We start from the raw sequence: 17500 nt of genomic DNA, 5'->3' as shown, positions 1-17500 counted from the left end.
GACTGAATATATTAAAAAAAAAAAAAAATAGAAAATGGACTTCATCGGCAAAAGTCTTTGATGTGTCTGTCTATTGGCCTTCAAGGGCAACATATTTATTTTTAAAGATTCTGCTGAATGGTATGTTTATATTTTTGTCATTTTCTGTAACTTATATAAAGAATTGTTTTAATAACTGCTATTATTGTAGAGGTTGACAATATGCCAAGAGTATGTTTCATATGAAACTGTATTGTTTGGAGTGAATTTAGTTTTTTTTTTTTCTTTTTTCACGTTAGAGATGAGTTTTGTACAAGGCGAAGTTACAAGAATCAAGTGTGCTTTGTATGTTGCTCCTTCCCTTACTCCCATTGATAATGGAAACTATCATTTTATTAGAACATAGATAAAATCGGATGCATTGATTTCAAACGAGGATTTCCATAAGAGAAAAGTCATTCGGACTTATTTTAGTCCTATTCACAGGGTAGTATGTAAATAATTGTTTATCAACACAAAGTTTAGAAAGGATATCTCTTTTCAATTCCAATTTCCTTTTTATTTTTGTATTTAGTTCAAATGGTAAATGAATGATAATGGTAAGTAAGATACTCCCAGTTTTCCAATATTGTTTTCCTCGTTTATCCAGTCTCTGTATAATTGATATTGAAGATATTGCTTTAATGGTTTAAAATTTATGTATGTTTTCATAATTAGTGGTATTATCTGGCAGAATAAATCACATCGTCAGATAGATATTGTTCGTCGTACCAATTTTCATCGTTGTTTATTTAGTGCGAGTTGCTTCTTCTCGAGAAGCTTTTTATGTTGCTACTAATCTGCTCACGAATGTAATCTAAATCTCATTTGGGAACCGAATTGAGGCAAACTTATAACTCTTGAGAACTCCCGCTTTCTTTTGGCGTTGGAAGCACCGTCCATTTGTAGAGGAGAATTCCCCCAAACATTTCCCTCTTTCTATACCAAATCTCTTAGATTATACACTAAAAGCTCTTCTCTTTTCTAGTTTAGATTCACTTTGTACCTCAAGGTAATTCTCCTGGGGTTCTCTAAATCTTGAATCCTCTTCTCTTAAATGGTCAAAAGACTTTTTATAAGGTCTTGAGAAGCTTCCAGTAGTCCTACTATTGAAGTTTAGCCTTTTGAAGTTTCATTGAATTTAACAGTACATTACAGGTATGGATAGAAAGGGGTAGCTCAGGCGTATAGATATTAGACCTAGGTGTGAAAAAAATGAAAACCGTTCGTTGATTTTGTTTAGTTTTTTTTTTTATGTTATACCAATTTGATAGCTGATATTCATTCGTTTTATCTAAATGTTACCAATTTATTGTTTGTTTGATGTTCCTGTTTTATAGTGTTCTTCTTAATTATTAAGTATTTGTTTTCTTACCACTACCTGTAGCGACATAATGATTTTGAAAGTATTTTCGAAACCGTATCCCTTTAGTAAATCTCTAGTCCTAGCAAACCTTTACTAGATGCTGATTTGCCATTAAGTACAATATATCTATATCCCAAACCATTAGCATTAACTAGGACAATAGTTTGCAGGCTCCATTGCATACTGCAACCTCGACACGAGTTCTCAGAAAATGGATATACTTGAAGATGGTGTTTAAATCAAGTCTTTGTTATGAAGCCCTACGTTAGTAACATTATATTTGTGGTCCACCGTCGGTAATTTGGTACCCACAGGGTGACCACAGTTTTCGAGTTAAATAACTCCCTTATTATTAGAGATATAAAAAAATGGAACTTGGAAATTGGTCACTAATCGTTTCTTAATACTATGTTAAGTAGAAAAAAAAAATGATATTTACTATTTATTATAAATATTCATGAAAAATAATGATGAAAATACATACATTAACAATACAGCCTATAAAACTGTGTACACTTGTCCTGACTTCTTATGATGATCTTGAGGGTAAAGTAGGATAATATGGGAATATCTATGCCTATTTACAATGTCCTAGGTCTAAAGACACCTAATCTGTGAGGAGCGTTAACAAAACGAAATTAATTTGGCGGAAAAAAAGCAGTACTTTGAACATGTGCACTGTAAAGCACCTGAATATTAAAATATCTTGTGCATTTACCACCCTATAATACAAAAAAGGAAATATGAGCCATTAAAAAGTGTCAAAAAGAAAGAAAAAATAAATTCTTTCGAGCAATCCATTTGACATAGGTATTTCCTCTTTAGCTCACTCAGAAATCACTTTAGGACCCTCAAATTATGTAAAGTGGCCACACAGCCTCAAGATAACAAAATCACTGCATAGCAACACCATCCACGAATGTTTCAATGAAAATCTCATTATCTTTTATAAATACCACTTTGAGATGTATATCAAAATGTAATAGTGTACCATATTAAGATTTATACATTGTTTGGTAACATGGTACCCACCTGGTGTCCGACGAAAATTTAAGATGATGTAATCTAGGGAATATCTGGAGCTCAGTTTGACGCATCTTACGTCAACTGATACACATCACCAACTGACTCCACGTACCTCTAATTCTCGGGAAAAGCTGAAATAACCCTGGAATCACGAAAAATATGGTTCTGCACATGTGCTAAGTTCCCACATTGGGTCCACGATACGCACGCAGGATAATAGCAAATGAAAGAAAACTATATGTAGGAAACATGGACCTAGAAATAAAATCATGCAAAGTCAACAAAGGCAACGTGTAGTGTTAATTATATATGATATAAAAGATAAGTTCAAATTTTTCATGGTGGGAAAATATATAGACAGGAGAATGACTGGTTTAATGTGTAATTTTCTGAGACAAGGGTGTTACGTTCGCAATATCTTCATGGATGGAATGATGTGAACGATCAGAAAAAAAGTATTGGATGTACGTATAAAGAGGTTGAAGAATAAAATCGTGTGGAATGGTTGATATTTGCAAATGATACTGTGCTTACCGGAGACAGGAAGGTTCTATTGTCTAAAATCTCTATATCATGGAGTCGTTGGTGGAATGTAAAGAGATAGTAATGGTAAACTATTTAGATTTAAAGATTGTGGAATTTAAACTGGGGATGGTGAATAATGTAATAACACCGACTAAAGTAAAATTAAAGGAAAAATGTAATAACTATGGATTAAATATTTTTATCCTTGACAAATGTGTGAAATGAAATAGAAAAAAAATGAATTAAAAGAAGAGAAAACATGCGTTAAAGTTATTAATAAAATGAGAGAGAGAGAGAGAGAGAGGAGAGAGAGAGAGAGAGAGAGAGAGAGAGAGAGAGAGAGAGAGAGAGAGAGAGAGAGAGAGAGAATGCATTATTTAAAGTTCTCTGACATCGAAGGTCATTGACGCCGATATCGTTTATTATAAATAAAGATTAAAAGAATATTCAATTAAAACCAGAAAAGTAAATATGTTATAAAAGTGAATTAGCATTTATAAGACCTGCTTCTGATATAAATTTAAAAATGCCACTAGCTTTGTACGATACATCATGTCCAAGGATCTTGGTGGAGTGATTGATTGATTGATTGATTTAAAGTTTCCGGCATCCTGACATCCAAGGTTATTTGACGCCGATATTTATTGTATATAAAAAATAAAAGATAATTCAATTAAAACAATAAAAGTTAAGATGTCATTATAAAAGTTTAATAGTTTTCAGAAAACCCGCTGCTGAAATAAATCTAAAAATGCCGCTCGCATAGTAGGACACATCATGTCCAAGAATCTTGGCAAGGAGGAACCTTCCATCCCCACTTCGAGCCTCAAACAGATATCTATTTCTTAAGTTATTAGAATTAGGACAATCAGTCAACAATTGGCTTACTGGAGAGAGAGAGAGAGAGAGAGAGAGAGAGAGAGAGAGAGAGAGAGAGAGAGAGAGAGAGAGAGAGAGAGAGAGAGAGAGAGAGAGTATTAAATCAACCGGTAAGACAGAACTAAAAATATTTCTAAAATGACAGTTTTGTCATTTTTCCCGCCATTCCGCTATTACTGTTGCCCAGTCACTCTGACAGTTAACGAAAAGTATGTTACGGAATCGGATTATAGATTGAGAGTCTTAGGAATTAGTGGCTAAGACGTTAAAATGGCTTCACGTTGTATAGATTAAATCCGTTTTCTGGGGAGGATTATTCTACTTTTGAGAGACAAGACTTTCTCCCCAACATATAATTTTCTCTCAACATTACGGCATTTTCAAAATGTTTGTTTGAGAACATTTCTTCAGTAGATATGGTATTTTATGATATCCTTTAAATGTTGTGTTTCAATGCTTTCCCTTTTCTGTCCATAGATTTTTAAGTTTTAAATGTTCTCACTAAACTCTATCTAGTGACTATTCAGTTTGAAATTTCTCTTCTCATGATATCTAGATCCAAATTATCTTTAAAGTTAATGTTCAGTTTCAGATTTTCTCGTTGAAATTATATTTAGTTTTTAACACTTTTTTTGTAATTTATGGTTAGTTCTTTATTTCCGTCTTGATAGGATATTTAGTTTTATTTTTTCTTAGGACTATTTCTGTTGTTAGATTTATTTTTCTTACATTTATTTTTTAGAATTGACCCCTTGAAAGGTATGTTAAGCTTCAGGCTTCAAAGCATCTTCAGATTCTTATTTTTTCCTCACAGAATGGTAAATTTTGAATTCTCGTAAAAGGATGTCCAGTTTTTTAGTTTTAAGTTTCTCTTAATCTTTTTTTTTTCTTTTTTTTTTAAGATTTTAGTAACCAAAGAACAAAGGCTTCCGATTATTTGTTTACAATTAAACTATTGATTTTCCTTTCAAATATATTTAGTATAAAATTATATCCAATTATGTCGAGTTTCAGATTTCCTTAAGATTACTATCAAATCCTGAAACAATTATCAGTTGAGAACTTTAGATGAAAGTCCTATTAAGAGCGTAGCTCTACTGAGTAAAGAGTGTGACCCAATGGCAAACTGAAATTAATCCATTATATGATATGGACTGTGCTGATTCAGTGAGTGTCCTTCATTCATTAAGGTGGTAGCCTATTGGAAACGTCCCTGCTGGACTGGTAATAGACACATGCTCAAGCTCATTTTTTATTTTATTGTAGTTTCTGCAACCTCATCATCCTTGTAAGCTAAGGATAGGCTGTTGGGGGACCCTATACGTCGACCTTCTGATTCTTCGGCAGCCATTGCCTGGCCCTGTTTGGTCCTTGCTTGGGTGGAGAATGGGCTCGGATGCTGATCATATGCTTATATAGTCAGTCTCGAGGACATTGTCTTGCTTGGGCATTGTCACTGTCCCTTGACTGTCATTTATGAGCAACCTTTAAAACCTTTAAACATTTTTTTTTTCAATCCATTGAAATTTTCCACTGGTGTTCCAGTCATATCAAGTTCACAAGTTTGTTCCTAGGAGTCCTTTCTTTCAGACTAAAAAGTCACTGAAGAAAAGAAAAGAATTATATTTTTTTTTCATCTTTTTTTTCCGGTGTCACATGGAAGGAAGTGACAGTAAGACTAACAATGATACTGAAAGTTAGAACTATATATTAATTAGATATAATCCTCGATGAGTTACTCTCATATTCTTAGAATTAATACTTGATATGAGGCCCATTTAATCATATGTATGAAATAAATGTCAATAAACGCAAGAAACTCAATCATTTAGTTATTGTACATAACCTGTTGGAAGAAAGTATAGGGGATGAGAGATACTGTTTAGTTTCTGAGATATTGATTTTTTCGACCATTAAAATGATGCATGTAGCCGTTTAATCTCTTGGATAAAAGATAAAACCTTATGCTGGAAGGTCTTTGTCTCCTTTCAAGATATTTCTCAATTTTTTAGAGTGATCAACAAAACTGACTGCTGTATTGCATGCTACAATCTTGGTTGCCAGTTCTCTCGATTGATAGTAACCTACACTTAGCCTATAAGGGCACTCTAAAATCAAACCATTGTTCTCTATTCTTGGGTAGTGTCATAACCTTGGGATAGGTTATAAAGTGCACTATTCTATGTTTCATTATTTCCTTTCCTCATTAGGCTCTTTTTCCTGTTAGTCCCCATGGGCTTATAGCATCTTACTTTTCCATCTAAGGTTATAGCTTAGGAAATAATAATAATAATAATAATAATAATAATAATAATAATAATAATAATAATAATAATAATAATAATAATAATAATAATAATAATAATAAAAGACTGATAATTCTTGTGGCAAAGGTTATTGAGAAATATCTTGGAAGATGGCTAAACATATCCTCTTGATTACCAGTTTTGTGAAGAAGGGACCCACCGCATGGAAACCTTTGGAATAGATATCTTTGGTTAATTGGCGATTTTAATACTCTCTCTCTCTCTCTCTCTCTCTCTCTCTCTCTCTCTCTCTCTCTCTCTCTCTCTCTCTCTCTCTCTCTCTCTCTCTCTCTCTCTCTCTCTCAAAGGTCCCGACAAAGAAAGGGCTTGCATTCATAACAAATGATTACGCAATTTCAATACGCTATCCAATCAACAACATTTAATATTTGATGCGAAATTTTATTTGCGATAATATAGGCTGGACGTTCTTTGAAATAAATGAAGTTATTGTATTTTATTGTTAATTCGATTGATTATCTGATTCAGGCGTTTTTGATGATACACGTTTACAGAATCCAGAATTTTTTTTTATTTCGGATCAGTTGAATTCGCATTTGAAATACAATTCTTTTTTGGGGCCCCTGTGAAACGTCAAATAATTACTAACGGTAAATGTGCACATGATCATAAAAAAGAATAACTTGTTTTGGATTAGCAATTATATTCATATGAAAATGTTTCTTTTTGCAATATATTCATTAAAATTGTTAAAAATGAATTCCACTAAAATGGTTTTATTGTCTAATAGTATGCAGTAGTGATTATTAAAAAAAAAAAAAAAAAAAAAAAAAAATACCGAAAAATGAGTCTCGGCTCATTTATCTTACTCATTGCATTCAAATTCTTGATGGAATGAAAGAATGAATTACAGTAAATGTTCTCTAGTCTTGGGTACTGCCATAGCCTCTGTACCATGCTCTGTAGTTTTCTTGCTTGAGGGTACACTCTGGTACACTATTCTATCTTCTTTATCTTCCTTTTGGTTTTGTTTTTTCTAAAGTTCTTATAGTTTATATATGAAAGATTTATTTCAGTGTTACTGTTCATAAAGTATTTTACTTCAATTGCTAATTAGTTTTCTGGTAGTTTATTTATTTCCTTATTACCTTTCTTAAGTGGGCTATTTTCCTTGTTGGAGCCCTTGGGCTTGTCGCATCCTGCTTTTCTTACTAGGTTTGTGCTTAGCAAACAAAAACAACAACAATAGTTCGTTGGACCTTCATCTTAATAACAATTACTAGATGATTCGGCGATGGTTTATTCCTTCAGCAGAAATCTTTCACATATGTCTACAAAGGAGCCCCATCACATCACCTTTATAGATAGTCTCACATTAAGCTACTTGCCTCTTAGACGTTGCACTCGCTATAGTGATCCCTGGGTATCAGAGGCCCTCGGTCAAAGAACCACGTCCTCTCTCTCTCTCTCTCTCTCTCTCTCTCTCTCTCTCTCTCTCTCTCTCTCTCTCTCTCTCTCTCTCTCTCTCTCTCTCTCTCTCTTCCAACAATTTCGAATTATATAGTTTTTAATAACATTTTATTGAGCATTTTTTTTTACATAAAACCAAATACCCTCTTTAATATTCCAATGGGTCATTTCATCTAGGAAACCAATTTATCTCCATTTTTTTTTTTTCGCTGTTGAACATTTTTCTGGTTCTCAACCTTATTTATTATACATACACCACGGAAAAAAAAACCAATGTTGACAATTCCGTCATTTTTATTTCATTCCAACTCAATATCTGTAGTTCACCTTTATCTATAAATGAGAGTTGCTTCAATAATGCTTTTATTCATTCCAACTTTAATTGACACGTATATTTCTCTTCTGTTCCAGACCTTCGAATAGATTCATTTAACTTAATTTCCTCACCTGATCTGTTATTAGTTTCTTCTTTTACAATACCATCTATCGTGTTAATTAAGTTGCTTTCATTCTTCCACGGTCCTTATTAACATTCATTGCTCTATCTTCTTGGTTAACATTTACCTTAAAAACCTTATTCCTGCATGCATTCAGTTGTTTGATCTTTTTTTCTGTTCCAAGTACTTTTAAATCATTTAGCCTACATATCTACGATTCAAATCTTTATAAGCTACTAGCCCTAGTGCTACTTCATATGCAGTCAATGGTAACTCCTTTCTATACTAACGATTATCTTATCCCAGAACACAGTTCCTACACATTATTTCTTTGACACCTCACATGAAAACATGCCATAACTAATGGGACGACAATTTTACTCCTGACTAATCACTTTCTTTTGCACATTTTAACACATGCTCTTGTCATGAAACGTTTTATAATTTTTAAATAGTTACGCTACACACAATGCATGCATAGTAGCACCCGCATCATTTCTGTCAATTCTATCAAAGGCTTTTATGTAGCCCTAGTTATACTTCAGAGATCTAAAAAACTATCTAATAATAATACCAATTCCCTAATATCGTAAGAGGGTCTGCCCCTCTCTTTTATTCTTCTCCTGTACTTCTCTTTCTCCCTATTTCCTTAATCTTTCCCATACCGAGTACCTGCCTTTGAGCTATTAACTGGATTGTATCCAAGGGTACTCTTCCTTTCCCCATATTCCCCACTTCCCTATTATTATTATTATTATTATTATTATTATTATTATTATTATTATTATTATTATTATTATTATTATTATTATTATTATTATTATTATTATTCAGCTCTCTATCGTTTCTTTCAAACTTTTCCTAGAAATGTTTTGTAATGAAACAATTGATTTATTTAGCCTATTTTGTGTATAAATACAGCTTTCTTCCTCTACAATATGAATCCATCTTATATGATTCTGCATTGGGCTCTGTAGTCAGTACATGTCCCGTGGTTCCCTGTAGCCTACAGGCTGTAAGCATTACTTTGTATTTTAAGGTTTTTTCACCTTCGCTCTGTCCCCCAAATACATCCACGTTTTAGTCTCCATCTTGAAGTCCAATATCTTCCAAGTTTTACCTCATTGTGCAACTGCCAGACTTTCCCCTATTTCCACTTCATCACTGAATGGTGTCGCCAGCCCCAATACCGAAAATTCCGTAAACCAAATCTATCATCTTATATGTATTGCTTCCTAAATCAAAATCATACAATACCAATTCTATGGTTGGCTAAAAAAATGTTGGGGTATTCACATAAAACTTAATTATTATCACTAACATTAATGCTGTCATTTAATGAACAATCATTTATGTTACCCCTTCCTCTGAAGCCGTTTTCTGTACATAGACAACCACTCTTCTAGCGCAATACGTTTTCTTTTATCAAGAACTCGTGGTAACTTTTCTTTAATCTCCTCGGTAATTATTTCCGAAAACTTCCCTTAGACGGCTTTGATAACTGTCAGTTATATGGTATTCATATCTACCTATGCAATACTTTGCTCATTCATCAACTTTAAAACGGTAACAAAATCGGAAATTGTAAAATTATAGTCTCTCTTAGGAGAGTGAATCATGATTAGTAGTAACTTGACTTATTATTTTTTTCTCAGAATTTTTATATTATAGTACCTTTCTAAAATATATATTTCTAATTCCCTTTTTACTTGTTTTCCTCCTTTCTCTGACCATATTTTTTCTTCTTTGATACTAAAACAATGTCCATCTGCTCTTTTTCCCAGGTAATTACTTTTCAAGAACTTATTTTCCTTTAATAATTATTATATTATTATCAAACCACTTATTTTTCGTATCACCCTTGTAAGATAATTATTCCAATTTGATTCGGACACCCTTTATGAACACCTTTTTATCAGTCACCCGTCATTCTTCTTCTTTCGACCGTATTAGTCCCATCGTGTAGTAGGGTTGGCTGATCAAGTCGACTTCCTCCATCTTTTCTTTTCCCAGAATCTTTCTCTCCCAGTATTAACCAACCTATACCCCTCCTCACCACATCTATTCCTCCGATCGGCTGACGTCCAACATAAGTCCTCCCTATTACTGACATGATCTTAGCTCTCTTGATTGTTCCAACTCCTCCATTCTTATTACACGGCAGTAGTATCTTCGACAAGCTACCTTAGCCATATCTTTTGTTTTACGTATACCACACATTCATCTCATATCTTGACTCTCCCCCCCTAGCTGTCTTAGGGTGAGTTAGCTCCTAACCTACAAACTCTCTGCCCATTGCCTACAAGCAGTCAACTAACACCCTAAGTACTGCCTAATATTGTTTTTACTTGGGCTCTTGTCTCAATATAAGTATTATATTAATGGATGAACACATTCAGTAAGTGTGCAGTACATGTAAACAAATGTACTATGTACACGGTATGACTAAGGTACTCGTATGAGTCATTGCTACACTTCTTACATGTGGTGTTTTTGACAGGTCGACTCACGCCATTGAAACTCACTGTACTCATAGGCTATATCTTCATTACTACTGTGAATACGGTATTTTGTATACAGTACTGTATAATAGCTATTACAACAATAACATTGCACTATTACACTATACAGATGCTAATACAATTAAAATTAGAATAAAAAGTATAAGTACAGAACCACTAACTATTCAAGTACGAAGTTTTACACAGTAAGTTTGAAGCATGATGCAACTCTTTGAGCCATTGACATTTTGGCGCACGGGAAAGCGTAATGTACAGTACACATCACGATTTATACTAATATCACTATAAGCACACTGGATATGTACAGATTTTTAAGTCGCTTTTACATCACAATGTGATACTTCCCAAATAGGACCAAAGCAGGAGATGCACACACGAGGAGAAACGAAGCAAGGTAGCCTTATGATTGGGAGATAGGGTATGGTGCTCTGTGGAGAGGGAAACGTCGCAAAGCATGCTGGGTGTTAAAGAGCGCGGTCAGTTTGAAATGCTTGAATTGTGAGAGTACTTATCGCAAATGTGATTTTTTTTTCTTTTTATTTAATGTTATACGATACTGTGTAACACGAAGAAATACCCCGAATTGGGAGAACTGACTGTACATAGCAGGTCAATACAATAAATAAATCTTTCAGTGGAAAAATAAAAACAACCAAAGTTAACTGTAATAGTCTAAAAGAATTAAAGTCAAAGAACTTAGATGAGGAATGCATTTCAAGCTTAATAAGTTTTATAATGTACATTAGGCATTTTGCTTTGTGGTTTCTCTCTACTGTTTCCCAAACTTTTCATAGTAGGCCTAAGGTGAAGAAGTCTTAATCACCATATATATATATATATATATATATATATATATATATATATATATATATATATATATATATATACCTGGTCCTGGTTTGACTTAACCTTTAAATTACAGGACTGCAACACAAGTACAGACTGGACTCAAAATCGTTCTCTGGAAAGGATCTTTATCTTAGTGGGAGAGTTGCATGGCTGTTTAGCACATTTTTATATTGTTCTCTTAATTTTTCAAGGATTATAAGTTCATAGCTGAAATACTAATGAAAACGAGGGCAAAGAAATATTACTAGAATTAAATAGCAAAGAAAATAGAAAATATATATGAAACCAGTTTACTGTAAAAAAAAAAATCCTAGTTTTCCCAAGTAAACCTGCCTTTTCCTCCAATAAAAACCTGTTTAAAAAAAACCTCTCCCGGGCTGGGTTTTTCTATAATACTCAGTTTTTTTTTGCCACCCCTGATATATATATATATATATATATATATATATATATATATATATATATGTATGTATGTATGTATATATGTATGTATGTATATATGTATGTATGTATATATGTATGTATGTATATATGTATGTATGTATATATGTATATATGTATATATGTATATATATATATATTCATAAAAATCTATATTGATAGTCATTCAGACTTATGATGATATCATATACTGATTTTGATGTACATCTGATACTTTATTATATCCACTCAAAATATTTCATCAAAGGTAATATTTCTTACCCTTAAATGGAAATAGTAACTCTTTGCGTACTTTGACTGAAACCAGAGGGGATTATTTTCGAAGATTAGATAAACATTTGACGACTCCATTGGCATAACTTAATAATGATATACTGACTTCTTAGGGAGTTGGCTTAAGGGGTTAGGCAAGAATGTTGATTATTTCTACAAATGTAGGAAAAGCGAACAAGTTTCCCCCTGGTGACAAGGGTAGCGAGATGCCAATCATTTCCTAGACTTGTTTGTTACAAAAGGGAAAAAAAATCGTTGATATGACAGGTTTGTAGGGTTGGTGTAAGAAAATACGAAAGCAAGAAGAGTTTTTCAAAGCTTAAATATAAAAGAAAAGTCACCGAAAAATTCAAAGCGAAGTTTATTGATCTCCATAGACTGAAATATGATATGTAGTGACTGACGGGTGTTATGAATTCAATCGAAAGGAAAAAGTTTCACTTTCATGTTCACCATTATTTTGAGACTTTCAATCAATCAGGCCATTCCCTCTCTCTCTCTCTCTCTCTCTCTCTCTCTCTCTCTCTCTCTCTCTTCTCTCTCTCTCTCTCTCTCTCTCTCTCTCTAAAATTCCGTGGCACGGTTCTTTTAGTCATGAATATGAATGCAATCAAGAAGTCACGCATGACAGTTGAAAAATAACAATTTAGAATAAAAATGGTTCAATTATTCTTTTGAAATTTAGATGCATATTTATGAATTTTGTTTTTCCACGTTTTTTAACAAACGAACAAGTATCATAACAACTTTCATCACTCCAGTTATCGTAATAAGGTTAACTCGCCAGTTGGATAAACATTTACGACACAAATCTACTGAGCAGCGTAGCATGAAATCATTATTTTCAATAGCCTCCCGTAAATGTTATTTGCATACTAATTACGCGCTTGGTATTCTCATGATTAATTAAAGTTCTTTAGTACATTAATCAAATGGGAGCACTGAGGCATATCATTTTTTCACCCACGACGGAAAAGAAGGATTCAAAAATATACATTCTTGGTATGAAAGAAAAGGTAATCTTAGTTCCCTTCTTTCCCTATCTTATTTTTTTTCCAGAATATTTACATTTTGTTGTATAACCGCAATGCTATACAGTATATGCCTAGTTTTAAATGTTTTCATTTCTCTTTATGATAAATATTAGGTGATAGATACTTAATAATAATAAAATTAAGTATTAAATTTGTCATTTTAAGAAATTTCGTTATATCACGATTTTATTCAAGGTGAACTTGTTCCTATTGCTACGAATATTGTCAATCTTCAATATTTTAGAATTCAATATCTTACGGCAATAAAATATAATCACTATTTGCTTTGCTCTGAATACAGTTGCAGGATTTTTTATGTCCTTATAGACAGAAATCGACATTAATGTTGATCTAAGGATGTGATGTGATGACTATTAGCTCAACCGTTGAAGTTGAATCTGGCTTAGCAAACATATGGATCACGTTATGAAATACCTTATGAAATTTTTATCACAGTTCCATTAGTTCGATTATCCTTGTGTTCTATACGCCATGATATGCATATGTACACACATACATAAAACGGGAAGATGTATATATTATAAGTGATTTAAGGTACAATGGGTGTAATTACTAACATTGTTTTGCATTTTTTGTGGCACGACCCTTTGAATTTAGTTCAAAATTAGTCTTAAAACTCACATGTTACGCGAGTAGATAAGGTGCTTCTCTTTTTGGTATGCAATTAAAGTGATTTGACCAAAAGGAGGTAAAAGTAGGATAAATTAGGAGTAAAATTTGAGTGCTGGTTGTCAATAAAAATTATTACCACGAGTTCTTCAGTTCGGCTATTGCACTTTCGGTTATGGCGCGGTCATAGCGGTACCAATTGGGCATTATAGCAGAGGGTCAATTGTATATATATATATATATATATATATATATATATATATATATATATATATATATACAGTATATATATATAGAAAATATAATTATTTATATATATGTATATAGAGATATATATGTGTGTGTACATATGTATATGAATGTGTGTATGTATGTATGTGTATATATATATATATATATATATATATATATATATATATATATATATATATATATATGCATATACAGTATGAGTAAATGTTATGTGTACGTAGGCTATATATGTTTGTATCTATCTATCTATCTATCTATCTATATATATATATATATATATATATATATATATATATATGTATATATATATATAACAGCAATAACAATAACAACAACACCTGGAGTTGTTTCTCGTTCACTCAAGGACAGAGGTATCAGACATGACAAGTTATGACTGGGATTTGGCCAGTTTTTATCACCGCGATAGCCATTGCGGATTGGTCAATATATATATATATATATATATATATATATATATATATATATATATATATATATAATATACATATAATATATATATGTATATATATATATATATATATATATATATATATATATATATATATATATATAAATGTATATATATATAGGCATATATATATATATATATATATATATATATACATACATACAAACATACATACATACATATACCAAAGGCACTTCCCCCAATTTTGGGGGGTAGCCGACATCAACAAAGAAACAAAACAAAAAGGGGACCTCTACTCTCTACGTTCCTTCAGCCTAACCAGGGACTCAGCCGAGTTCAGCTGGTACTGCTAGGGTGCCACAGCCCAACCTCCCACATTATCCACCACAGATGAAGCTTCATAATGCTGAATCCCCTACTGCTGCTACCTCCGCGGTCATCTAAGGCACCGGAGGAAGCAGCAGGGCCTACCGGAACTGCGTCACAATCGCTCGCCATTCATTCCTATTTCTAGCACGCTCTCTTGCCTCTCTCACATCTATCCTCCTATCACCCAGAGCTTTCTTCACACCATCCATCCACCCAAACCTTGGCCTTCCTCTTGTACTTCTCCCATCAACTCTTGCATTCATCACCTTCTTTAGCAGACAACCATTTTCCATTCTCTCAACATGGCCAAACCACCTCAACACATTCATATCCACTCTAGCCGCTAACTCATTTCTTACACCCGTTCTCTCCCTCACCACTTCGTTCCTAACCCTATCTACTCGAGATATACCAGCCATACTCCTTAGACAATTCATCTCAAACACATTCAATTTCTGTCTCTCCATCACTTTCATTCCCCACAACTCCGATCCATACATCACAGTTGGTACAATCACTTTCTCATATAGAACTCTCTTTACATTCATGCCCAACCCTCTATTTTTTACTACTCCCTTAACTGCCCCCAACACTTTGCAACCTGCATTCACTCTCTGACGTACATCTGCTTCCACTCCACCATTTGCTGCAACAACAGACCCCAAGTACTTAAACTGATCCACCTCCTCAAGTAACTCTCCATTCAACATGACATTCAACCTTGCACCACCTTCCCTTCTCGTACATCTCATAACCTTACTCTTACCCACATCAACTTCCTTCTCTCACACACCCTTCCAAATTCTGTCACTAGTCGGTCAAGCTTCTCTAATGTGTCTGCTACCAGTACAGTATCATCCGCAAACAACAACTGATTTACCTCCTATTCGTGGTCATTCTCGCCTACCAGTTTTAATCCTCGTCCAAGCACTCGAGCATTCACCTCTCTCACCACTCCATCAACATACAAGTTAAACAACCACGGCGACATCACACATCCCTGTCTCAGCCCCACTCTCACCGGAAACCAATCACTCACTTCATTTCCTATTCTAACACATGCTTTACTACCTTTGTAGAAACTTTTCACTGCTTGCAACAACCTTCCACCAACTCCATATAACCTCATCACATTCCACATTGTTTCCCTATCAACTCTATCATATGCTTTCTCCAGATCCATAAACGCAACATACACCTCCTTACCTTTTGCTAAATATTTCTCGCATATCTGCCTAACTGTAAAAATCTGATTCCTACAACCCCTACCTCTTCTAAAACCACCCTGTACTTCCAAGATTGCATTCTCTGTTTTATCCTTAATCCTATTAATCATTACTCTACCATACACTTTTCCAACTACACTCAACAAACTAATACCTCTTGAATTACAACACTCATGCACATCTCCCTTACCCTTATATAGTGGTACAATACATGCACAAACCCAATCTACTGGTACCATTGACAACACAAAACACATATTAAACAATCTCACCAACCATTCAAGTACAGTCACACCCCCTTCCTTCAACATCTCAGCTTTCACACCACCCATACCAGATGCTTTTCCTACTCTCGTTTCATCTAGTGCTCTCCTCACTTCCTCTATTGTAATCTCTCTCTCATTCTCATCTTCCATCACTGGCACCTCAACACCTGGAACAGCAATTATATCTGCCTCCCTGTTATCCTTAACATTCAGCAAACTTTCAAAATATTCCGCCCACCTTTTCCTTGCCTCCTCTCCTTTTAACAACTTTCCATTTCCATCTTTCACTGTCTCTTCAATTCTTGCGCCAGCCTTCCTTACTCTCTTCACTTCTTTCCAAAACTTCTTCTTATTCTCTTCATATGACTGACCCAATCCCTGACCCCACCTCAGGTCAGCTGCCCTCTTTGCCTCACGTACCTTGCGCTTTACTTCCACATTTTTCTCTCTATATTTTTCATACTTCTCTATACTATTACTCTGCAGCCATTCTTCAAAAGCCCTCTTTTTCTCTTCCACTTTTACCTTCACTCCTTCATTCCACCATTCACTGCCCTTCCTCATGCTGCCTCCAACAACCTTCTTGCCACATACATCACTTGCAATCCCAACAAAATTTTCTTTTGCTAACTTCCACTCCTTCTCTAAATTACCAGTTTCTCTTACTCTCACCTCGTCATATGCCATTTTCAACCTTTCCTGATATTTACTTTTTACCCCCGGTTTTATTAGCTCTTCAACCCTCACTAGCTCCCTTTTACATCCACCTACTCTATTCCCCCACTCTTTTGCTACAACTAATTTTCCTTCCACCAAAAAGTGATCAGACATACCGTTAGCCATACCCTTTTAGTTATCAACACATAATCCATTAATGCCCTTTCTACTACTCTTCCATTTGCCACTCTTACCCATGTATACTTATTTTTATCTTTCTTTTTAAAAAAGCTAGCACTTATTACCATCTCTTGTTCAACACACATATCTACCAGTCTCTCACCACTCTCATTTTCACCTGGTACGCCATACTTCCCAATGACACCTTCTACCTCTCCAGTGCCCACTCTAGCATTTAAGTCACCCATGACAACTACATAATTCCTTCTACCTAGTCCTTCTACACACCTAGTTAATTCATTCCAGAACTCATTCCGCTCTTCTTCACTTTTCTCACTACCTGGCCCATATGCACTGACAAACGCCCAACATTCCCTACCCAA

General features: G+C 34.1%; 1 long non-coding RNA gene across 1 annotated transcript in view; it reads left to right on the top strand.

Moving 5' to 3' along the window:
• The window catches only part of LOC137654201 (uncharacterized), a 249094-nt gene that overhangs the window by 230084 nt on the left and 1510 nt on the right, over positions 1-17500 (top strand). The window lies entirely within an intron of this gene.

Source organism: Palaemon carinicauda, chromosome 1, assembly GCF_036898095.1.
Source record: "Palaemon carinicauda isolate YSFRI2023 chromosome 1, ASM3689809v2, whole genome shotgun sequence".
In the NCBI taxonomy this organism is placed as follows: domain Eukaryota; kingdom Metazoa; phylum Arthropoda; class Malacostraca; order Decapoda; family Palaemonidae; genus Palaemon; species Palaemon carinicauda.
This window is presented reverse-complemented; position numbering and strand designations above follow the sequence as displayed.